Source organism: Oncorhynchus gorbuscha, linkage group LG12 (assembly GCF_021184085.1).
Source record: "Oncorhynchus gorbuscha isolate QuinsamMale2020 ecotype Even-year linkage group LG12, OgorEven_v1.0, whole genome shotgun sequence".
Lineage (NCBI taxonomy): Eukaryota > Metazoa > Chordata > Actinopteri > Salmoniformes > Salmonidae > Oncorhynchus > Oncorhynchus gorbuscha.
In genome coordinates this window covers 41145158-41171022 of record NC_060184.1, presented here as the reverse complement: position 1 = coordinate 41171022, position 25865 = coordinate 41145158, and the positions used below count along the sequence as shown (strand labels likewise).

Here is a 25865-nt window from a genome sequence, read left to right as displayed (position 1 = left end):
TTAGCATCGAACAGCCCCCGTGATATGCAGCTGTTCAGGGAAGCTATAAACCGTTATACACAGGCAGTTAGAAAAGCCAAGGCTAGCTTTTTCAAGCAGAAATTTGCTTCCTGCAACACTAACTCAAAAAAGTTCTGGGACACTGTAAAGTCCATGGAGAATAAGAACACCTCCTCCCAGCTGCCCACTGCACTGAAGATAGGAAACACTGTCACCACTGATAAATCTACCATAATTGAGAATTTCAATAAGCATTTTTCTACGGCTGGCCATGCTTTCCACCTGGCTACTCCTACCCCGGTCAACAGCACTGCACCCCCAACAGCAACTCGCCCAAGCCTTCCCCATTTCTCCTTCTCCCAAATCCATTCAGCTGATGTTCTGAAAGAGCTGAAAAATCTGGACCCCTACAAATCAGCCGGGCTAGACAATCTGGACCCTTTCTTTCTAAAATTATCTGCCGAAATTGTTGCCACCCCTATTACTAGCCTGTTCAACCTCTCTTTCGTGTCGTCTGAGATTCCCAAAGATTGGAAAGCAGCTGCGGTCATCCCCCCTCTTCAAAGAGGGGGACACTCTTGACCCAAACTGCTACAGTGTCATGTTTGTCATTTATTATCATGTCTTGTCCCTGTGCTCCCCATGCTATTCGTTTCCCTCTGCTGGTCTTATTTGGTTCTTTCCCTCCTTCTATCCCTCTCTCTCCCCCTCCCTCTCTCACTCTCTCGCTCTCTCTTCTCTCTATCGTTCCGTTCCTGCTCCCAGCTGTTCCTATTCCCCTAATCATCATTTAGTCTTCCCACACCTGTTCCCGATCCTTTCCCCTGATTAGAGTCCCTATTTATTCCTTTGTGATCCGTTCCTGTCCCGTCGGTTCCTTGTTTTGTATTCACCATGCTGTGATTGTGTTTCGCCCTGTCCTGTCGTGTTTTTTTGCCTTCATCAGATGCTGCGTGTGAGCAGGTGGCTCTATCAACTACGGCCTGCGCCTACCCGAAGCGACCTGCAGTCTGTGGCCGCTTCTCTAGTTATTCCCCTCTACAGACTAGAGGATTTTTGTTATTCCCTGTTTGGATTTAAATAAACTCTGTTTCTGTTAAGTCGCTTTTGGGTCCTCTTTCACCTGCATGACAGAAGGAACCGACCAAGGAATGGACCCAGCGACTTCAGACGCTCGTTACACTGCCGTCGAGATCCAAGGAGCCATGCTCGGCAGACACGAGCAGGAATTGTCTGCTGCTCGCCATGCCGTGGAGAACCTGGCCGCTCAGGTTTCCGACCTCTCTGGACAGTTCCAGAGTCTACGTCTCGTGCCACCTGTTACTTCCTGGCCTGCCGAGCCTCCAGAACCTAGGGTTAATAACCCACCTTGCTACTCCGGGCAGCCCACTGAGTGCCGCTCCTTTCTCACGCAGTGTGAGATTGTGTTCTCTCTCCAACCCAACACATACTCTAGAGAGAGCTCGGGTTGCTTACGTCATTTCACTCCTTACTGGCCGGGCTCGAGAATGGGGCACAGCTATCTGGGAGGCAAGGGCTGATTGCTCTAACAAATTCCAGAACTTTAAAGAGGAGATGATTCGGGTTTTTGACCGTTCAGTTTTTGGTGGGGAGGCTTCTAGGGCCCTGGATTCCTTATGCCAAGGTGAACGGTCCATAACGGATTATTCCATTGAGTTTCGCACTCTTGCTGCCTCTAGTGAGTGGAACGAGCCGGCGCTGCTCGCTCGTTTTCTGGAGGGACTCCACGCAGTGGTTAAGGATGAGATTCTCTCCCGGGAGGTTCCTTCAGATGTGGACTCTTTGATTGCTCTCGCCATCCGCATAGAACGACGGGTAGATCTTCGTCACCGGGCTCGTGGAAGAGAGCTCGCATCAACGGTGTTTCCCTGCTCCGCATCGCAACCATCTCCCTCCTCTGGCTTTGAGACTGAGCCCATGCAGCTGGGAGGGATTCGCATCTCGAATAAGGAGAGGGAACGGAGGATCACCAACCGCCTGTGCCTCTATTGCGGAGTTGCTGGACATTTTGTTAATTCATGTCCAGTAAAAGCCAGAGCTCATCTGTAAGCGGAGGGCTACAGGTGAGCGCAACTACTCAAGTCTCTCCATCAAGGTCCTGTACTACTTTGTCGGTCCACCTACGCTGGACCGGTTCGGGTGCTACATGTAGTGCCTTGATAGACTCTGGGGCTGAGGGTTGTTTCATGGACGAAGCATGGGTTCGGAAACATGACATTCCTTTCAGAGAGTTAGATAAGCCTACGCCCATGTTCGCCTTAGATGGTAGTCATCTTCCCAGTATCAGATTTGAGACACTACCTTTAACCCTCACAGTATCTGGTAACCACAGTGAGACTATTTCTTTTTTGATTTTCCGTTCACCGTTTACACCTGTTGTTTTGGGTCATCCCTGGCTAGTATGTCATAATCCTTCTATTAATTGGTCTAGTAATTCTATCCTATCCTGGAACGTTTCTTGTCATGTGAAGTGTTTAATGTCTGCCATCCCTCCCGTTTCTTCTGTCCCTACTTCTCAGGAGGAACCTGGCGATTTGACAGGAGTGCCGGAGGAATATCATGATCTGCGCACGGTCTTCAGTCGGTCCCGAGCCAACTCCCTTCCTCCTCACCGGTCGTATGATTGTAGTATTGATCTCCTTCCGGGGACCACTCCTCCTCGAGGTAGACTATACTCTCTGTCGGCTCCCGAACGTAAGGCTCTCGAGGATTATTTGTCTGTGTCTCTTGACGCCGGTACCATAGTGCCTTCTTCTTCTCCGGCCGGGGCGGGGTTCTTTTTGTTAAGAAGAAGGACGGTACTCTGCGCCCCTGCGTGGATTATCGAGGGCTGAATGACATAACGGTTAAGAATCGTTATCCGCTTCCCCTTATGTCATCAGCCTTCGAGATTCTGCAGGGAGCCAGGTGCTTTACTAAGTTGGACCTTCGTAACGCTTACCATCTCGTGCGCATCAGAGAGGGGGACGAGTGGAAAACGGCGTTTAACACTCCGTTAGGGCATTTTGAGTACCGGGTTCTGCCGTTCGGTCTCGCCAATGCGCCAGCTGTTTTTCAGGCATTAGTTAATGATGTTCTGAGAGACATGCTGAACATTTTTGTTTTTGTCTATCTTGACGATATCCTGATTTTTTCTCCGTCACTCGAGATTCATGTTCAGCACGTTCGACGTGTTCTACAGCGCCTTTTAGAGAATTGTCTCTACGTAAAGGCTGAGAAGTGCTCTTTTCATGTCTCCTCCGTTACTTTTCTCGGTTCCGTTATTTCCGCTGAAGGCATTCAGATGGATTCCGCTAAGGTCCAAGCTGTCAGTGATTGGCCCGTTCCAAGGTCACGTGTCGAGTTGCAGCGCTTTTTAGGTTTCGCTAATTTCTATCGGCGTTTCATTCGTAATTTCGGTCAAGTTGCTGCCCCTCTCACAGCTCTTACTTCTGTCAAGACGTGTTTTAAGTGGTCCGGTTCCGCCCAGGGAGCTTTTGATCTTCTAAAAGAACGTTTTACGTCCGCTCCTATCCTCGTTACTCCTGACGTCACTAGACAATTCATTGTCGAGGTTGGCGCTTCAGAGGTAGGCGTGGGAGCCATTCTATCCCAGCGCTTCCAGTCTGACGATAAGGTTCATCCTTGCGCTTATTTTTCTCATCGCCTGTCGCCATCTGAGCGCAACTATGATGTGGGTAACCGTGAACTGCTCGCCATCCGCTTAGCCCTAGGCGAATGGCGACAGTGGTTGGAGGGGGCGACCGTTCCTTTTGTCGTTTGGACAGACCATAAGAACCTTGAGTACATCCGTTCTGCCAAACGACTTAATGCCCGTCAAGCTCGTTGGGCGTTGTTTTTCGCTCGTTTCGAGTTTGTGATTTCTTACCGTCCGGGTAGCAAGAACACCAAGCCTGATGCCTTATCCCGTCTGTTTAGTTCTTCTGTGGCTTCTACTGATCCCGAGGGGATTCTTCCTTATGGGCGTGTTGTCGGGTTAACAGTCTGGGGAATTGAAAGACAGGTTAAGCAAGCACTCACGCACACTGCGTCGCCGCGCGCTTGTCCTAGTAACCTCCTTTTCGTTCCTGTTTCCACTCGTCTGGCTGTTCTTCAGTGGGCTCACTCTGCCAAGTTAGCTGGTCATCCCGGTGTTCGAGGCACTCTTGCGTCTATTCGCCAGCGCTTTTGGTGGCCGACTCAGGAGCGTGACACGCGCCGTTTCGTGGCTGCTTGTTCGGACTGCGCGCAGACTAAGTCGGGTAACTCTCCTCCTGCCGGTCGTCTCAGACCGCTCCCCATTCCTTCTCGACCATGGTCTCACATTGCCTTAGACTTCATTACCGGTCTGCCTTTGTCTGCGGGGAAGACTGTGATTCTGACGGTTGTCGATAGGTTCTCTAAGGCGGCACATTTCATTCCCCTCGCTAAACTTCCTTCCGCTAAGGAGACGGCACAAATCATTATTGAGAATGTATTCAGAATTCATGGCCTCCCGTTAGACGCCGTTTCAGACAGAGGCCCGCAATTCACGTCACAGTTTTGGAGGGAGTTCTGTCGTTTGATTGGTGCGTCCGTCAGTCTCTCTTCCGGGTTTCATCCCCAGTCTAACGGTCAAGCAGAGAGGGCCAATCAGACGATTGGTCGCATACTACGCAGCCTTTCTTTCAGAAACCCTGCGTCTTGGGCAGAACAGCTCCCCTGGGCAGAATACGCTCACAATTCGCTTCCTTCGTCTGCTACCGGGTTATCTCCGTTTCAGAGTAGTCTGGGTTACCAGCCTCCTCTGTTCTCATCCCAGCTTGCCGAGTCCAGCGTTCCCTCCGCTCAAGCGTTTGTCCAACGTTGTGAGCGCACCTGGAGGAGGGTGAGGTCTGCACTTTGCCGTTACAGGGCACAGACGGTGAGAGCCGCCAATAAACGCAGGATTAAGAGTCCAAGGTATTGTTGCGGCCAGAGAGTGTGGCTTTCCACTCGCAACCTTCCTCTTACGACAGCTTCTCGTAAGTTGACTCCGCGGTTCATTGGTCCGTTCCGTGTCTCCCAGGTCGTCAATCCTGTCGCTGTGCGACTGCTTCTTCCGCGACATCTTCGTCGCGTCCATCCTGTCTTCCATGTCTCCTGTGTTAAGCCCTTTCTTCGCACCCCCGTTCGTCTTCCCTCCCCCCTCCCGTCCTTGTCGAGAGCGCACCTATTTACAAGGTACATAAGATCATGGACATGCGTTCTCGGGGACGGGGTCACCAATACCTAGTGGATTGGGAGGGTTACGGTCCTGAGGAGAGGAGTTGGGTTCCGTCTCGGGACGTGCTGGACCGTTCACTCATCGATGATTTCCTCCGTTGCCGCCAGGATTCCTCCTCGAGTGCGCCAGGAGGCGCTCGGTGAGTGGGGGGTACTGTCATGTTTGTCATTTATTATCATGTCTTGTCCCTGTGCTCCCCATGCTATTCGTTTCCCTCTGCTGGTCTTATTTGGTTCTTTCCCTCCTTCTATCCCTCTCTCTCCCCCTCCCTCTCTCACTCTCTCGCTCTCTCTTCTCTCTATCGTTCCGTTCCTGCTCCCAGCTGTTCCTATTCCCCTAATCATCATTTAGTCTTCCCACACCTGTTCCCGATCCTTTCCCCTGATTAGAGTCCCTATTTATTCCTTTGTGATCCGTTCCTGTCCCGTCGGTTCCTTGTTTTGTATTCACCATGCTGTGATTGTGTTTCGCCCTGTCCTGTCGTGTTTTTTGCCTTCATCAGATGCTGCGTGTGAGCAGGTGGCTCTATCAACTACGGCCTGCGCCTACCCGAAGCGACCTGCAGTCTGTGGCCGCTTCTCTAGTTATTCCCCTCTACAGACTAGAGGATTTTTGTTATTCCCTGTTTGGATTTAAATAAACTCTGTTTCTGTTAAGTCGCTTTTGGGTCCTCTTTCACCTGCATGACATACAGACCTATATCTATCCTACCATGCCTTTCTAAGGTCTTCGAAAGCCAAGTCAACAAACAGATTACCGACCATTTCGAATCTCACCATACCTTCTCTGCTATGCAATCTGGTTTCAGAGCTGGTCATGGGTGCACCTCAGCCACGCTCAAGGTCCTAAACGATATCTTAACCGCCATCGATAAGAAACATTACTGGGCAGCCGTATTCATTGATCTGGCCAAGGCTTTCGACTCTGTCAATCACCACATCCTCATCGGCAGACTCGACAGCCTTGGTTTCTCAAATGATTGCCTCGCCTGGTTCACCAACTACTTCTCTGATAGAGTTCAGTGTGTCAAATCGGAGGGTCTGCTGGCCGGACCTCTGGCAGTCTCTATGGGGCTGCCACAGGGTTCAATTATTGGACTGACTCTCTTCTCTGTATACATCAATGAGGTCGCTCTTGCTGCTGGTCTCTGATCCACCTCTACGCAGACGACACCATTCTGTAAACTTCCGGCCCTTCTTTGGACACTGTGTTAACAACCCTCCAGGCAAGCTTCAATGCCATACAACTCTCCTTCCGTGGCCTCCAATTGCTCTTAAATACAAGTAAAACTAAATGCATGCTCTTCAACCGATCGCTACCTGCACCTACCCGCCTGTCCAACATCACTACTCTGAACGGCTCTGACTTAGAATACGTGGACAACTACAAATACTTAGGTGTCTGGTTAGACTGTAAAATCTCCTTCCAGACACATATCAAACATCTCCAATCCAAAGTTAAATCTAGAATTGGCTTCCTATTTCGCAACAAAGCATCCTTCACTCATGCTGCCAAACATACCCTTGTAAAACTGACCATCCTACCAATCCTCGACTTTGGCGATGTCATTTACAAAATAGCCTCCAATACCCTACTCAACAAATTGGATGCAGTCTATCACAGTGCAATCCGTTTTGTCACCAAAGCCCCATATACTACCCACCATTGCGACCTGTACGCTCTCGTTGGCTGGCCCTCGCTTCATACTCGTCGCCAAACCCACTGGCTCCATGTCATCTACAAGACCCTGCGAGGTAAAGTCCCCCCCTTATCTCAGCTCGCTGGTCACCATAGCATCTCCCACCTGTAGCACACGCTCTTTCTTTCTTTGGCCGCCTCTCCTTCCAGTTCTCTGCTGCCAATGACTGGAACGAACTACAAAAATCTCTGAAACTGGAAACACTTATCTCCCTCACTAGCTTTAAGCACCAACTGTCAGAGCATCTTACAGATTACTGCACCTGTATATAGCCCACCTATAATTTAGCCCGAACAACTACCTCTTTCCCAACTGTTTTTAATTTATTTTTTTATTTTGCTCCTTTGCACCCCATTATTTTTATTTCTACTTTGCACATTCTTCCATTGCAAAACTACCATTCCAGTGTTTTACTTGCTATATTGTATTTACTTTGCCACCATAGCCTTTTTTGCCTTTACCTCCCTTCTCACCTCATTTGCTCACATTGTATATAGACTTGTTTATACTGTATTATTGACTGTATGTTTGTTTTACTCCATGTGTAACTCTGTGTCGTTGTATCTGTCGAACTGCTTTGCTTTATCTTGGCCAGGTCGCAATTGTAAATGAGAACTTGTTCTCAACTTGCCTACCTGGTTAAATAAATAAAATAAAATGCATATCCGACCATCACCCCTGATGAGACAAATCCGTGACTCGTCAGTGAAGAGCACTTTTTTGCCAGTCCTGTCTGGTCCAGCGACGGTGGGTTTGTGCCCATGGGCGACTTTGTTGCCGGTGATGTCTGGTGAGGACCTGCCTTACAACTGTCCGCAATAGGGCTTGTAAGGCCTGTCTGAGCACTGATGGAGGGATTGTGCATCCCTGGTGTAACTCAGGCAGTTGTTGTTGCCATCTTGTACCTGTCCTGCAGTTGTGATGTTCAGATGTACCGATCCTGTGCGGGTGTTGTTACATGTGGTCTGCCACTGCGAGGACGATCAGCTGTCCGTCCTGTCTCCCTTTAGCGCCGTCTTAAGCGTCTCACAGTACGGACATTACAATGTATTGCCCTGCCCACATCTGTAGTTCTCATGCCTCTTTGCAGCATGCCTAAGGCACATTCAAGCAGATAAGCAGGGACACTAGGCATCGTTCTTTTGGTGTTTTTCAGTCAGTAGAAAGTCCTCTTCAGTGTCCCAAGTTTTCATAACTGTGACCTTACTTGCCTACTGTCTGTAAGCTGTTAGTGTCTTAACGACTGTTCCACGGGTGCATGTTTATTAATTGTTTATGGTTCCTTGAACAAGCATGGGAAACAGTGTTTGAACCCTTTACAATGAAGATCTGTGAAGTTATTTGGATTTTTGCGAATTATCTTTGAAAGACAGAGTCCTGAAAAGGGGAAGTTTTTTTTGCTGAGTTTATATATCTCCCTTAACATTTCCTTGTCAATTTATATGATAGGCTACATTGATTTAGCGTTATCCTATAATGTAGACAAAAAATATTCTCCTACAGAAAGGATTTGAAGGTAAGGCACTGTTCTTGAGTGTGATGCACTGCAGGTGACTTTTAATGATGAGTCCTTTTAGGTGGGTCGGTGTGCATGTATAAGTTCACTAATTCTCTATGTCCATTCATAAAGTTTTCTAAAATAGCTTAGACTGTCTGGACTTTATCTCTTTTTGCAGGGTCAGCATATATGCAAGGAATGACGACAGGTGCCAGTTTTGCATTGGCTCTCTTATTAAATGGGATGCAATTGAATGAAACGTAGCCAAGCTGCGTTTCAATAAAATTCATGATTCATCCTATCGGATACTTAGCCTATATCCTAATATTTTCAGTAGCATATTTTTCCGAAAGTATATCATTTGATCTCATTACTGTGTCCCCTCTTACCACTTTTAACAACATATTGCCATATGGAATAACCACAGCAGCATTAGTGACGTTATGCGAAATGCTCTGAAAAGTGGAGAGAAAAAAACGCATCGGACTTAGTATGAATGGTTTAGTGTGTCAAAATTCAAATTCCTCTCCAATCTGACATTTTATTAATTTGTATATTAAAATAATATTTAGAGGTTATAACTTGAATATTAATCAAATGCTACTGATAATAACGAAGTGTCATGGTTATAGTGAAGTTGCAATGAAAAGCCACATGTTTCTTTTGAACGGTTATGTCGGTTACTGTGTACATTGGCCTGGCCAATTACCATGATTTCAAATTCCATACTGTCACAGCATATTGCTTGATCGCTAACAGCTAATCGCCATATGGGTGTTTAGCAAGCCAACCGCATGCTAGGTAATGCTAGTATCAACTGCTCATCCAACACAGTTGAAACTATAGCAAGCCTTAATTGGTCATCTCACAGCTATAAAGCGTCAGCTTCCCCACTAAGGTATACGGTGATAACTTGAAATCTGAGGAAGAAAGCTTATGGTTTGGGTTAGGCAGTAGTAACTATTTCAAATGAAGCTTTACCTCTGAAAATATTCTTAATGATGGAAAGACCCAGAAAAGTTTAGCTGACGACAGCCTTACTCCATCCGAGTAGCACAAGATATCACGCTGGTCGACTGCTGAACAGTGTGTGTAGCGGCCAGCACAACGGTGGTAGATATGAGTCATGCTCCACTACAATGACTGTAGCAGTGTGAGCGGCATCAGGGTATTAGATGCCTTGCATACGCACCATGTACAAGCATGCATGATAATGCACGTAAACTTGTTTACCACTATCCTAAAATGATGTGTGCCATCGTACTGCGATGCTCCAAGCAGATGCTATTGAAGGGGTAGACAGTGTTGGCATCTGTCACCACAACATCGTGTGCTATTGGCAATAGCAATAATAGCAACCATGCCATAACGACTATGTGCAGATCATACAAGACGTAACAAGCAATGCATGAATTAGCACAAGATCATGGATACGGAGCCAAACCATGCACATGCTCCCATGAATGCAATATCGGCAGCCATTCCATTTATGCAGTACTGTGTGTAGATAATGAAGCAAAGAATATCAGCTACAACCTGAATGTGTTATCATTCCCCACAGCATAAGAGTTGAAGCCTAAAACGCTTGATAGAACTAAATTAATTAATAACAGTAGCGAATGCATGATTACTAGAATGAAACGATCACTAAAATTAGCATACAAAAGCATATGATAGAATTAGAATAGAGTCACAAAACTGTCACTCAAATAATACTAATAGAATGCAGATGGACTGACAGGAAGGACTACATATGTAAAATGCATGATTTAAACCTGGCTAATAAATCAGCCTAAACCTACTGCTGCAGATAAGGATGAAGTAAATGTAACTACTTTGTCTGAAACTATGCTGTAAAATGTATGCCAATAGTTTGACTCGTGAAACAGTATGCACAAATGTGCTAGCAGACACTCCTGATTTGATCAAATCAAACTTTGTCACATGCTCCAAATACAACAAATGTAGACCTTACTGTGAAATGCTTACTTACAAGCCCAACAGTGCAGTTCAAGAAAGAGTTAAGAAAATATTTACCTAATTAAAAGTAACGCAATAAAATAATAACGAGGCTATACACAGGGAGTACAGGTTAGTCGAGGTAATGTGTCCATGTAGGTAGGGGTGAAGTGACTATGCATAGAGCAGAAAAGCAGCAGAAGTGTAGCTATACAAGTACACTAGTCCAGACCAGTCTGCAAGTTCATTTGAATGCATTTCTAGCTTTAAAATGTATCAGGGAAAAAGGTTCCAAAGAATAATAACCATAGTTAGAAATCATTTGTACAACATTTACAATGTGACTGCTGGCGCAAGTCACAATAACTAATGTGATTGGGATGATCCCTAAAATGTAGAATATTGCTGGAAGGCACCGTATCAGCAGTCTCGTGAGGTGCACGACATGCAGTGATAGTTAGGCTACTTTCGATATTGATGCTACACTAAACAAATTACTGACTGCATAGAGACTGAAATACTATCGAATCGCCATAAGTACCTGCTCCTGATCAGAAGGCATTGCTGCTCACTCATGGAATATCAACGCCTAGGCCTCTATAGCTATCCTGGCATTGGCTACTTTCTAATTGTATGGATGAGGGATGATTCTCCACGATGGGGTGTGAGTTCACCGAGCGCACAGACTTCCTGAAATCTGGCATTGGGAACAAAGTAGGCTATACAATAGGCTACTCCCGAGACGACTAATTATACTAAGCTAGCTAGTGTCAGGATTTGGCCAGGGTTGTTCCGGTTTTTGGTCACTAGATGCCCCCATTGTGCCTTTTGACCTTTTGTTTTCCCTTGATCCCCATTATTTTTTGTATTTATTTTACCTTTATTTAACCAGGCAAGTCAGTTAAGAACATATTCTTATTTTCAATGACGGCCTGGGAACAGTGGGTTAACTGCCTGTTCAGGGGCAGAACGACACATTTGTACCTTGTCAGCTCGGGGGTTTGAACTCGCAACCTTCCGGTTACTAGACCAACGCTCTAACCACTAGGCTACGCTGCCGCCCCAATTATTTGCACCTGTGCCCTCGTTTCCCCTGATTGTATTTAAACCCTTTGTTTTCTTCAGTTCTTTGCTCTGTGTTTGTATGTTAGCACCCAGCCCTAGTACTCTTGTTGATCCCGGTGGACTCTCTTGTGGAATTCTGTTTTTTGTTCTTGTTTGTTTGTTTTTGAGTATCTTTGAGGCTTTTTGTGCTTTACCTTCCACCTTGTGGATTTACCTTTTTTGTCTTAGAGGTTTGTTCTTGTGGAATTCCTTTTGAGGTTGTGGAGTTACATGTTTTCCTGAAGAACTTCACTTTTTACTTCATTAAATACACCGTCTCAAGTACTGCTGTGTCTGCCTCATCTTCTGGGTTCTGCCGACTATTCGTGGCTCAGTTGGTTAAGTGACTGTTTCTCACTCCGGAGACCTGGGTTTGTAACCGGGTCCTGACAGCTAGTTTGTAGCTGGCTATTGATGGACAACATTCATGCAGCAACATAGTTGATCCTCACAATCAATGACATCCCCCGCAGCAGCCATACATTTCATCATGAGCATATTGAACCATGTGTGTGAGGTTAAAACACAGCTAGCGAGCATTCACTAAGAAAATGTTTCATGAAGCGGCAGCATGGCGATGAACCGCTAGCTGCAGCATTACTAGCAGTAGCAGCAAGCGGCAGCAGGATGTGTGAGCAGAACCGGTCAGCTTAAGTGGGCCACCAAGTAAGGTAGGCGTGATTGCACCAATTAGATATTAGTAATAATCTCGGATGAGGTGGGCACTCAAAGGTTCCCTTTCTGAACTGGCTTCTCTTTATGGACACCATGGAATCTCTGGGAAATATCAATGCAATGGAATCGAATGAAACATTTTTGGGGGTTTTCTTTTTCATGCACACCAAGTGTACCAGTTATTTGTGTCTGTAATTAACTGAAATGTTCCCCTGTAGGTGTTCATCTGCATTCTTTTCGGAGGAGCGGACTGCACTGAGGCAGAAGATGCGTCTGCTGCAGCAGAGGAAGCTTGCCGACGTGTCACACTGCAAAGACCTCCCCGATGAGATTCCCCTGCCGCTTGTCATAGGAACCAAAGTCACTGGTACAACACTGTTGTCATGGCAACCAAAGTGACTTGTTAAATATCAGCAGCCCTTACCCTAAAAGTAGCTATCATCGTCACCTGTAAAATATCCACAAACCTGTAGCCATAGCAACCAAAGTCACCTGCAAATATCTCCAGATTAAATTTCCTTGTTTTTGTATGTGCAGCCAGCTTTGACTATTGATGATGTCTGTGTGTATTCCAGCTCGACTCAGGGGAGTCCATGACGGCCTGTTCACTGGGCAGATTGATGCTGTGGATACAGGCGCTGCCACTTACCGTGTGACCTTTGACCGGAATGGGCTGGGCACACACACTGTGCCTGACTACGAAGTGTTGGTATGCCTGCCTAGCCTTCATAACACTCATTCAGCATTATGTTAGAACCGGGATTCTAACCTCATCAGACATCACAGACACAAACACATAAGTCTTTGGCCATCACTAGCAGTTTTGTCCAAGCCCCAAGAAAGCATTACCAACCTAGAAGACGATACATTTTTCTTCCTCGATCACGCTCATATGCTTTCGGAAAATCAGCAGCAAGGGAGGGATCATGTACGAGATATTGCCAATACCATGGTGATTTATTGCATTACCAGCTAGAGTTTATTTAAAATATCTGTTGTGTTTCTTCCCTCTCCAGAGTAACGAGCCTAACGAGACCATGCCCATCTCAGCCTTTGCCCAGAAACAGAGACCATCCCGCTTTCAGAACTTCATGACCCCACCTAGGGAAACTTACCCCTCTGCCACCACACCCGTCCTCATGGTAAGCATGAAACAAGGGCTTCAGTGCACATTATAGTTGCCTTTCCAGTTTTATTTGTGATCATGTGAGATTACGGGGAATGCTTCATGTACTTTATTGCTATAAGATGAATATGACGGACCTTTAATATTGTTTTGTTTATTTGGAATTGACACGTCAATTCTGTGACAGGACAATGACACCCTCATCAGCCAGTCTCCATGGAAAAGCAAACTCTCCGGAGCTGAAGGGGATACACTCGGCGGATTCCCTGTCAAGTTACTCGTTCAAGTGGTGAGTGTTCCTGTCTTGGCTTTGCCTCTAGGATCATATATCATAGTGTAAATATGTCCCACTAAAATCTCTCCCTCTCCTCTATATCCTAGACGAGGCTTTCCAAGATCCTTATGATCAAGAAGGAACACATCAAGCACTTGAAAGATATGAACTCAGAGGCTGAAAAACTGGTATGGTCATAGATAGTTCTATAACAATATTATAACAGAATATTTTCAAGACAGTATATTCAGTCAAAGAAATGTGGAAATAAGTGACAAAGAGTAAATGTATACCACTTAACATTGATATGTGTGTTTGTCTTTGTAGAAGTCATACTCAATGTCTATAGGCCTGGAGTTCAAGAAGCGTTATGCCACCACAGTCCTGGAGCTGGAGCAGCTCAATACGGACCTGAACAAGGTGCTGCACGAGGTCCAGCAGTTCTGCTGCGAGGTGAGGACTTATTTCGGGCTCATCAAATAAATGGGCTATATTTGATAGTTTTGCAGCAAAATGTGTAGCATGTAGCCAAGCCTCTTGTGAGGGTACTTAGTGAGAAGACATACCGAAGACTAGCAAAACATCAGCAATAGTTGTTTTAGATTGTCATCAGCGAAAGGGCGTCTTAATAATAATGTAAATAAAATATGTTTTTGTTTCCAAAGCTTATATGAACTTCTTTCTCTTCAGCTGCTCCCAGAACAGTTTTGCAACAACATGAATCTAAGTATCTATGTCCCTGCGCCCTCTCTAGCTGGCCCCAGATCAGGGCATGGCACCTGCAGACCGGCCCACAGAGCTGCGTCAGCACTGTGAGGAAGAGGCCAAGGAGATAGTGCAGCAGACCAACTCCCTCCGCGACGACCAGCAGTGAGTTTCTAACTCCAGCCTCACTCACCTCATCTCAGGCCTCACCGCCTTGTTGCTTCAGATCAAGGTTAGTGTAAGGTACACACACAGAGCCTCACAACCCTACTCAAGTTATTTGTTTGCCTGATCATGTATTTGTTTGTGCTCCAGTGTCTGGCTGAGGGAGGAGACCTGAACTCCTTTGAATTTAAATCACTGACGGACTCTCTGAATGACATAAAGAGCTCAATAGACCCCTCCAACCTCAGGTGAGTGCCTCTACATATCACACTCATTCTCTGCCCCAATGTTTTGTCCTATTTAGAGTTATGCAGGGAGATGGATGGAGGTGATAGAAGTCTTCAGAGAAAGGTCTATAAATATGGCCAAGATGACGGGTGCATGTTCACATGGTCAAAATGTGTGTGTCTTGTCTGTGCAGTTGCTTCCAGAACAACGTAGAGATCCACGTAGCACACATCCAGAGTGGCCTGAGTCAGCTGGGAAACCTGCATGCCTTTGCAGCCAACAACACCAACATGGTCTGAAGCCGGTATCATTACCACACACAGAGAGCAGCCTGGTCAGCACCAACTAAGTGGAACATACACACACACACCATCTCGAATGACTGAAAGAAAATATGTCCTTTGTGGATCCCCTAACTTCCCTCCAAGAAAGGCCCCACTGAAATGATCTAGTTCAACATGTATTTTTTAGGTTGTGGGGAAATATCCTGATTTTTATCAGTCTGTCGTCGACTTTTATTGTGGATGTCTTTTGAAAATGATTTGTTTACTATAATGAAAACTGACATTTTAATGTCAAAAAATTGCCCTGGTCTCTAAACTAGATTTTGGTCATTGCGGGAATTCACGCACATTTCCTGTTGTAGATGATTCTATAGTCTCATGGGCCAAACAGTACGTTAAACAGTTTCTATAATAATCCACATTTATTTATTTATTTTTGAGTGATATAACAATTTACCATTTGGAGCTTCCCTTTGAGTCAATGTTTTGTGTTCCTTTACTCAACTGGTAGTAAGCACAGGGGAGGCTAAAGAATGTTTTGTACATTTTCTTTATTGTGGATATATATAGAATGCCTTTATGATTACTAGGATTTATCATCAACATTTCTGTAACATACTCAAAGATGGCTTTTGTAATTTTGTGTGCACTGAAGAGATTTTTGTAATAGGAGGTTTGACAGTCTCGAACAGGGCATTGCTGTTGCTGAAGGCTCACATCAGGCCTACATCACTGATGTAACCGAATTTCAAACACAAAACTGAGTTGGTAAAGTTTGTTACCAGAATTTCTCCATTTCATAATTGGTTTTGTAAATCTGTATATGGAAATGCCCCAGGGCAATTGTAAATATGCCTTGTTGTCATTTTGTATTAAACATATTGCAAAGCAAACTGATTACATGCATTTGTACACAGTGCTGGTACATTAAATGTTGTATATATTTTATTTTGCATGTTTGCAAACGAAGATAATTAAAATATGTATTTAAATATACTAGTGTTTATTTATAACAAACTTACATCATTTCATTTTGAAGTTAATTAAGAACCCACCACTTTTTGTTGTTGCTGTGACAGAAAATGTACATAAAATTTCAAAAGCCGGACATGGCACTATTTTCCCACTCTGAATCTCATCAGAATACTCTTGCTCCTCACTGGCACAAATAGGAAAGGAGTGGCCAAAGGTGTCTGGTCTTCACTTGAGGATGCTGGACTTAACATGCTTTGGAGAGGACCTGCCGAAGTTGTTCTGTGATTGAATTGGAGGGATTTACCACTCATCTCTGGACCAATGGTTTCATTTGAGAGAAAGTTCTCATATTCAACCAGGACATGTTTTGGCCCTGTGCTAACGCTTATGTTGTTTAAAGACTTGATGTAATGTCCATTTTCTTTGTGATACAGATGAGTGTTGTTGCACGGAACCGCAATGCTCAACTCGTCGAAACAGAGACCATCTCGCTTTCAGAACTTCATGACCCCACCTAGGGAAACTTACCCCTCTGCCACCACACCCGTCCTCATGGTAAGCATGAAACAAGGGCTTCAGTGCACATTATAGTTGCCTTTCCAGTTTTATTTGTGATCATGTGAGATTACGGGGAATGCTTCATGTACTTTATTGCTATAAGATGAATATGACGGACCTTTAATATTGTTTTGTTTATTTGGAATTGACACGTCAATTCTGTGACAGGACAATGACACCCTCATCAGCCAGTCTCCATGGAAAAGCAAACTTTCCGGAGCTGAAGGGGATACACTCGGCGGATTCCCTGTCAAGTTACTCGTTCAAGTGGTGAGTGTTCCTGTCTTGGCTTTGCCTCTAGGATCATATATCATAGTGTAAATATGTCCCACTAAAATCTCTCCCTCTCCTCTATATCCTAGACGAGGCTTTCCAAGATCCTTATGATCAAGAAGGAACACATCAAGCACTTGAAAGATATGAACTCAGAGGCTGAAAAACTGGTATGGTCATAGATAGTTCTATAACAATATTATAACAGAATATTTTCAAGACAGTATATTCAGTCAAAGAAATGTGGAAATAAGTGACAAAGAGTAAATGTATACCACTTAACATTGATATGTGTGTTTGTCTTTGTAGAAGTCATACTCAATGTCTATAGGCCTGGAGTTCAAGAAGCGTTATGCCACCACAGTCCTGGAGCTGGAGCAGCTCAATACGGACCTGAACAAGGTGCTGCACGAGGTCCAGCAGTTCTGCTGCGAGGTGAGGACTTTAAAGACTTGATGTAATGTCCATTTTCTTTGTGATACAGATGAGTGTTGTTGCACGGAACCGCAATGCTCAACTCGTCGAAACAGAGACCATCTCGCTTTCAGAACTTCATGACCCCACCTAGGGAAACTTACCCCTCTGCCACCACACCCGTCCTCATGGTAAGCATGAAACAAGGGCTTCAGTGCACATTATAGTTGCCTTTCCAGTTTTATTTGTGATCATGTGAGATTACGGGGAATGCTTCATGTACTTTATTGCTATAAGATGAATATGACGGACCTTTAATATTGTTTTGTTTATTTGGAATTGACACGTCAATTCTGTGACAGGACAATGACACCCTCATCAGCCAGTCTCCATGGAAAAGCAAACTCTCCGGAGCTGAAGGGGATACACTCGGCGGATTCCCTGTCAAGTTACTCGTTCAAGTGGTGAGTGTTCCTGTCTTGGCTTTGCCTCTAGGATCATATATCATAGTGTAAATATGTCCCACTAAAATCTCTCCCTCTCCTCTATATCCTAGACGAGGCTTTCCAAGATCCTTATGATCAAGAAGGAACACATCAAGCACTTGAAAGATATGAACTCAGAGGCTGAAAAACTGGTATGGTCATAGATAGTTCTATAACAATATTATAACAGAATATTTTCAAGACAGTATATTCAGTCAAAGAAATGTGGAAATAAGTGACAAAGAGTAAATGTATACCACTTAACATTGATATGTGTGTTTGTCTTTGTAGAAGTCATACTCAATGTCTATAGGCCTGGAGTTCCAGAAGCGTTATGCCACCACAGTCCTGGAGCTGGAGCAGCTCAATACGGACCTGAACAAGGTGCTGCACGAGGTCCAGCAGTTCTGCTGCGAGGTGAGGACTTATTTCGGGCTCATCAAATAAATGGGCTATATTTGATAGTTTTGCAGCAAAATGTGTAGCATGTAGCCAAGCCTCTTGTGAGGGTACTTAGTGAGAAGACATACCGAAGACTAGCAAAACATCAGCAATAGTTGTTTTAGATTGTCATCAGCGAAAGGGCGTCTTAATAATAATGTAAATAAAATATGTTTTTGTTTCCAAAGCTTATATGAACTTCTTTCTCTTCAGCTGCTCCCAGAACAGTTTTGCAACAACATGAATCTAAGTATCTATGTCCCTGCGCCCTCTCTAGCTGGCCCCAGATCAGGGCATGGCACCTGCAGACCGGCCCACAGAGCTGCGTCAGCACTGTGAGGAAGAGGCCAAGGAGATAGTGCAGCAGACCAACTCCCTCCGCGACGACCAGCAGTGAGTTTCTAACTCCAGCCTCACTCACCTCATCTCAGGCCTCACCGCCTTGTTGCTTCAGATCAAGGTTAGTGTAAGGTACACACACAGAGCCTCACAACCCTACTCAAGTTATTTGTTTGCCTGATCATGTATTTGTTTGTGCTCCAGTGTCTGGCTGAGGGAGGAGACCTGAACTCCTTTGAATTTAAATCACTGACGGACTCTCTGAATGACATAAAGAGCTCAATAGACCCCTCCAACCTCAGGTGAGTGCCTCTACATATCACACTCATTCTCTGCCCCAATGTTTTGTCCTATTTAGAGTTATGCAGGGAGATGGATGGAGGTGATAGAAGTCTTCAGAGAAAGGTCTATAAATATGGCCAAGATGACGGGTGCATGTTCACATGGTCAAAATGTGTGTGTCTTGTCTGTGCAGTTGCTTCCAGAACAACGTAGAGATCCACGTAGCACACATCCAGAGTGGCCTGAGTCAGCTGGGAAACCTGCATGCCTTTGCAGCCAACAACACCAACATGGTCTGAAGCCGGTATCATTACCACACACAGAGAGCAGCCTGGTCAGCACCAACTAAGTGGAACATACACACACACACCATCTCGAATGACTGAAAGAAAAGATGTCCTTTGTGGATCCCCTAACTTCCCTCCAAGAAAGGCCCCACTGAAATGATCTAGTTCAACATGTATTTTTTAGGTTGTGGGGAAATATCCTGATTTTTATCAGTCTGTCGTCGACTTTTATTGTGGATGTCTTTTGAAAATGATTTGTTTACTATAATGAAAACTGACATTTTAATGTCAAAAAATTGCCCTGGTCTCTAAACTAGATTTTGGTCATTGCGGGAATTCACGCACATTTCCTGTTGTAGATGATTCTATAGTCTCATGGGCCAAACAGTACGTTAAACAGTTTCTATAATAATCCACATTTATTTATTTATTTTTGAGTGATATAACAATTTACCATTTGGAGCTTCCCTTTGAGTCAATGTTTTGTGTTCCTTTACTCAACTGGTAGTAAGCACAGGGGAGGCTAAAGAATGTTTTGTACATTTTCTTTATTGTGGATATATATAGAATGCCTTTATGATTACTAGGATTTATCATCAACATTTCTGTAACATACTCAAAGATGGCTTTTGTAATTTTGTGTGCACTGAAGAGATTTTTGTAATAGGAGGTTTGACAGTCTCGAACAGGGCATTGCTGTTGCTGAAGGCTCACATCAGGCCTACATCACTGATGTAACCGAATTTCAAACACAAAACTGAGTTGGTAAAGTTTGTTACCAGAATTTCTCCATTTCATAATTGGTTTTGTAAATCTGTATATGGAAATGCCCCAGGGCAATTGTAAATATGCCTTGTTGTCATTTTGTATTAAACATATTGCAAAGCAAACTGATTACATGCATTTGTACACAGTGCTGGTACATTAAATGTTGTATATATTTTATTTTGCATGTTTGCAAACGAAGATAATTAAAATATGTATTTAAATATACTAGTGTTTATTTATAACAAACTTACATCATTTCATTTTGAAGTTAATTAAGAACCCACCACTTTTTGTTGTTGCTGTGACAGAAAATGTACATAAAATTTCAAAAGCCGGACATGGCACTATTTTCCCACTCTGAATCTCATCAGAATACTCTTGCTCCTCACTGGCACAAATAGGAAAGGAGTGGCCAAAGGTGTCTGGTCTTCACTTGAGGATGCTGGACTTAACATGCTTTGGAGAGGACCTGCCGAAGTTGTTCTGTGATTGAATTGGAGGGATTTACCACTCATCTCTGGACCAATGGTTTCATTTGAGGGAAAGTTCTCATATTCAACCAGGACATGTTTTGGCCCTGTGCTAACGCTTATGTTGTTTAAAGACTTGATGTAATGTCCATTTTCTTTGTGATACAGATGAGTGTTGTTGCACGGAACCGCAATGCTCAACTCGTCGAGTCTCATTTGCTCAACTTTGCGCCTATTCACCTCCCTGGCATCATAAACACAAATGATAGTCGAGTGTATGTGGTTGCCCGTGTTCCTGGGTAGTGTTGCCTTCACACGTTTCTTCCACCCGGGTGTGAAGTGGTGGTCTGAATTAGTTCCTGACTGAATCTCTTGGGGCATTAGGTTATAGGGTTGTGTGAACGGAGCCACAGAGGTGTTGGCAGCAACACCGTTGAGATTCATGGACAAAGGCAACCCTTCCTGGTGATGGGATTTGGCTCATCGGTTCTGTAACCACACCTTATTGCATTTTAAAGTTGTGGTTTAGTGGCTAGTAGTCCAATACCAATTTATTGTCATGGAAACTGATTTGAGTCTTAACCGACTTGAAATGTGTTGCCTTACCTGAATTCTGGGTTCTGGTTGGCCAGTGAGAGCCTCAAGTCAGTAGTAGTAGTCAGCGGCAGTAGATGTCAGGGTATTTGGTGTCAGAGTACACTTCCTCCGGCACCCCTATTTACTGCTGGTTGATGGGTCAGCAAAGCCATGCTATCCGCTCTTGGCCTCGTGGGGTTTGCAGAGTTGAAATTACTTATCCTATCGGCAGAACCATAAATGGTGTTCAAACCAAGAATTATGGCATGAGTATAACAACGTAACCAATGTAGACCGTGTTAAAACTTACACAGTAACCAACCTGAATGCAGCATGCTATTCCCCTCAATGTGTCCTCGGTACATCTGGAATTGATTTAGGTCCCTCAGTTTTCCGTGGACGGCAGACATATTACTCGTGTTTTATTCCTAAAATGTGACACCACAATGGCCAGATCCCTGGTCTTATATCCGCCCTCATCTCCTTGTGAATGAAGGTGTCTAGTAACGGATTACATTGTTAAATTAGCCTACCCAGACTCACACATCTATTACATTGTGAAAGTGTTTCATAATAAATTACCATGGGAATGATGTTACTTCTTTTTGACTGTCTGTTTGGCAAAGTCAAAGACTCACTAGCCCTACTATTCATAAGATCTGGTTTGGTATTTTAATTAAAGGCTGGAGAAAGTTGATTAGTTCTTTTTACTTTCAAACATCAAACAGCAGTGAGCTGCTGGCTGGGCAGGGCATCATGCACACGCCAGTGATCAGCTGAGCTGTTTATAGCAGGCACTGGCAGCTATTGGAGAGACAAATCATGTCAACCATCATATGATGTTCTGTTGTCTATTCTATTTAGGCCTGTAACCTGTGGGTGATGATACAAAGGATCACAATACAATCATATTTGTCACATGCTTCGTAATCAACAGGTGAAGGCTAACTGAAATATTTCCTTAGGTGCGTTTCCAACAATGCAGAGTTAAAGTCAAAATAGAAATAGTGACACGAGGAATAAATACACCGTAAATAAGAACGAGTAAAAAATAACATGGCTATATACAGGGAGTATCAATACCAAGTCGATGCGCAGGGGTACCAGGTAATTGAGGTAGCTATGTACATATAAGTAGGGGTAAAGTGACTAGGCAACAAATCAAATCAAATGTATTTATATAGCCCTTTGTACATCAGCTGATATCTCAAAGTGCTGTACAGAAACCCAGCCTAAAACCCCAAACAGCAAGCAATGCAGGTGTAGAAGCACGGATAGATCATGGACTGAGCTGTAAGCAGCAGCGTATGTGGTGAGTGTGAAAGTATGTGTGCACATGTTATGTGTGTGTGGGTGTATGCAGTTTGGGTTTAGGGGTGTGAGTGTGTGGTTAGAGTCCAGTGTGTGTGTGAATGTTCAGTGCAAGAAATGTAGTAAAAAAAGGTCAATGCAGGAAGTCCGGGGTGCCATTTTATTAGCTATTTAGCAGCATTGTTTAGCAGTCTTATTGTTTGGGGTAGACACTGTTCAGGGTCCTGCTGGTTCCAAACTTGGTGCACTGGTACTGCTTGCCATACATTAGCAGAGAGAACAGTTATTTTTTTCAGCCTCCCTGAAGGAAAGAGACGATGTCGTTCCCTCTTCAAAACTGTGTGGACCGTGTTAATTCCTTAGTGATGTGGACACCGAGGAACTTGAAGCTCTCAACCCGCCTCATCGTCCTCGTTGATCAGTCCTAACACCGTTGTGTAATCAGCCAACTTGATGATGGTGTTGGAGTTGTGCACAGCCACGCAGTCATGGGTGTACAGGGAGAACAGAAGGGGACTAAGCACACAACCCTGAGGGGCCTCCATGTTGATGGTCAGCATGGCAGATGTGTTGTTGCCTACCTTCACCACCTGGGGGCAGCCCATCAGGAAGTACAGTTGCAGAGGGAGGTGTTCAGTCCCAGGGTCCTGAACTTGGTGATGAGCATGGAGGGGACTATGGTGTTGAATGCTGAGCCATAGTCAATAAACAGCATTCTTACATAGGTATTCATTTTGTCCAAGCAAGGGGATACCTAGTCAGTTGCACAAGTGAATGCATTGAACTGAAATGTGCCTTCAGCATTTCACGCAACAATGACCAGCCTTTCAAAGCATTTCATGGCTATGGATGTGAGTACTATGGGGCGATAGGCATTTAAGCAGGTTACCTTGGTGTTCTTGGGCACAGGTACTATGGTGGTATGCTTGAAACAAGTTAGTATTACAGACCGGATCAGGGATAGGTTGAAAATGTCAGTGAAGATGTCAGCGCATGCTCTAAGTATGCCTCCTGGTATTCTGTCTGGCCTTGTGAATGGTGACCTGTTTAAAGGTCTTCCTCACATCGACTACAGAGAGCGAGATCACACTGTCGTCAGGAAAAGCTGATGCTCTCAAGCATGGTTCAGTGTTGCTTGCCTCGATGCGAGCATAGAAGGCATTTAGCTCATCTGGTTGGCTCGTGACGCTGGGTAGCTCGCAGCTGGGTTTCCCTTTGTAATCCGTGATTTTTGTAAGCCATACCACATCTGACGAGCGTCATAGCCAGTGTAAGAGGATTCGATCTTAGTCCTGTATTGATGCTTTGCTTGTTTGATGGCTTGTCGGAGGTCGTATTGTGATTTCTTATAGGCGTCCGAATTAGTCACACTCCTTGAAAGTGGGCTTTAGCTCTGTGCGGATGTTGACTGTAATCCATGTCTTCTGGTTGGGGTATGTACATACCAGTGGAGGCTGCTGAGGGGAGGACGCTCATAATAATGCCTGGAATGGAGTGTCAAGCACATGGTTTCCATGTAGTTGATACCATTCCATTGACTCCATTCCAGCCATTATTATGAGCCGTCCTCCCCTAAACAGCCTCCACTGGTACGTACAATCACTGTGGGTATGATGTCGTCGATGCCCTTATTAATGAAGCCGGTGACTGATGTGGTAAACTCCTCAATGTTATTGGATGAATCCCCTAACACATTCCAATCTGTGCTACCGAAACAGTCCTGTAGTTTAGCAACCGCTTCATCAGACAACTTCCGCATTGAGTGCGTCACTGGTACTTCCTGTTTGAGTATTTGCTTGTAAGCAGGAAGATAGAGTTATGGTCTGACTTGCCAAAGGGGGGGGGGGCAAGGAATGACCTTGTATGTGTTTCTGTGTGTGGAGTAAAGGTGATCTAGAGTTTTGTCATCAATAGTTGCACAGGTGACATGCTGATGAAAATGAGGTATAACGGATTTCAGTTTCCCTGCATTAAAATCATCGGCCACGAGAACCCTCTGAATGTATATTTTCTTGTTTGCTTATGGCCCTATACAACTTGTTGAGTGCTATCTTAGTGCCCGCATTGGTTTGTGGTGGTAAATAAACAGCTACAAAAAATATAAATGATAAATAGTATGGTTTGCACCCAAGACTTCCTTAACATTAGAGATTGTGTACAAGCCGTTGTTACTTGTTAAGAAAGAGACACACCCTTCCTCCTTCCATCTTACCCAAGTCTGCAGTCCGGTCTTGGCAATATATAGACAAACAGCAAGATATATATCCATATCATCGTTCAGCCACGACTCTGAGAAACATATGATATTACAGTTTTCAGGTCCCATGGATAGGATAGTCTCGAATGGAGCTCATCCAGTTTGTTCTGCAGTGATTGCACGTTCGCCAATAGAATGACGGCCTATTTGCTCGCCAACATAGTTTTGTCAGGCTACCTACTCGCCTGCCTCTCTTTAGCTGCCGCTTCCTCTTTCGAGTCCTGGGGATTAAGGCCTGGTTGGAGTAAGCAGAACATCCAGAGCATTTTGTCCAAATCGAGGTTAGTGATTGCTGTTCTGATGTCCAGAAGCTGTTTTCCATTTTAGGAAATGATGGCGGAGACAGTATGTACAAAAAAGTTATCAGCGTAAAAAAATATATATATATCCACTGCAACACCATCTTTTCTTTTTGTTATTAATTGTGAGCGGACCAAGTAATTGGGAGTCACTCTAAAGCGGGAAGGTGGAATAAACGAGTCAGGAGTAGGTTTTCTTGATTGAACACATCTTCTCTATTGATGGCATTTGGTCAACACAAACACTCCAACATAATCAATGGAAATCTTCCAAGGAAAAACATACATCTGCTTCTCCAGATGAAACAGGAACACAATAGGATTATCTTTAAACTACAACAAAATCACTGGATTGTTACCGTCTTAGTGGTTTTTCCTGGATAGCTCCTCTCTCGGTGGCCATCTTCCAGAGATAGTTTTCCCCTCCCTCTCTCTGCTGGTTCCAGTCTCTCTCTTATAGGGGAAGGAGAGTAGTAATTAGTACCGTCAGCTATGCTTATAATTGCCTCTGGTTACCTTGTCTCCCCTGCCTTGTTGGGCTACTATCTGTGAGCCCAGCTTGCCCTCTGGTGGTCTTTCCACATAATCTAAAACTGTAAAACCCTATTAGCCAAGTAATTGCATTTTTTTTTAATTGAACGGGGTTCGTATTTGATGCATATTGCATTGGAGGGTCTAGTTCATTGGTATGGTTGAGGGAAAATAGAACTCATAGCCCCATAAAAATGATGCATGAAGATATTTCTATAAACTAGGTTACCAGTGAGGATTTCCTACGCTGGACAACTTCTTACTTGACAATAATCTACCAATTTCTTTAATGTCATTACATTAAGCTATAAGGGAGAAAATAGCTCTATTCAATCAAATTCACAAGTCCTTTTCTGTCCTTGCATTTATGGCAGTGAAGTTGTTATCATATAGGCCTATTAAATTATAGGCCTCAGTTAAATTAGACACTGAACTTGAACCTTTTAAGAATCCTGGATCTAACTGTCTTTGTATAGAAATCTCAGACATGCAATCTCAACCACACTGCACACTGCCCTAACCCATCTGGGCAAGAGGAATACCTATGTGAGAATGCTGTTCATCGACTACAGCTCGGCATTTAACACCATAGTGCCCTCCAAGCTCGTCATCAAGCTTGAGACCCTGGATCTCGACC

The 25865-nt window shown here is 44.4% G+C and overlaps 1 long non-coding RNA gene and 1 pseudogene across 1 annotated transcript; both read left to right on the top strand.

Moving 5' to 3' along the window:
• LOC123991694 overlaps positions 1 to 19834 on the top strand; it is a 37311-nt pseudogene extending 17477 nt beyond the window's left edge.
• On the top strand, positions 14348 to 15035 carry LOC123991695. Its single transcript, XR_006830840.1, has 3 exons — positions 14348 to 14517; positions 14601 to 14698; positions 14872 to 15035. It is a non-coding gene; the product is annotated as an uncharacterized LOC123991695 (long non-coding RNA).
• Positions 19835 to 25865: the final 6031 nt, after the last annotated feature.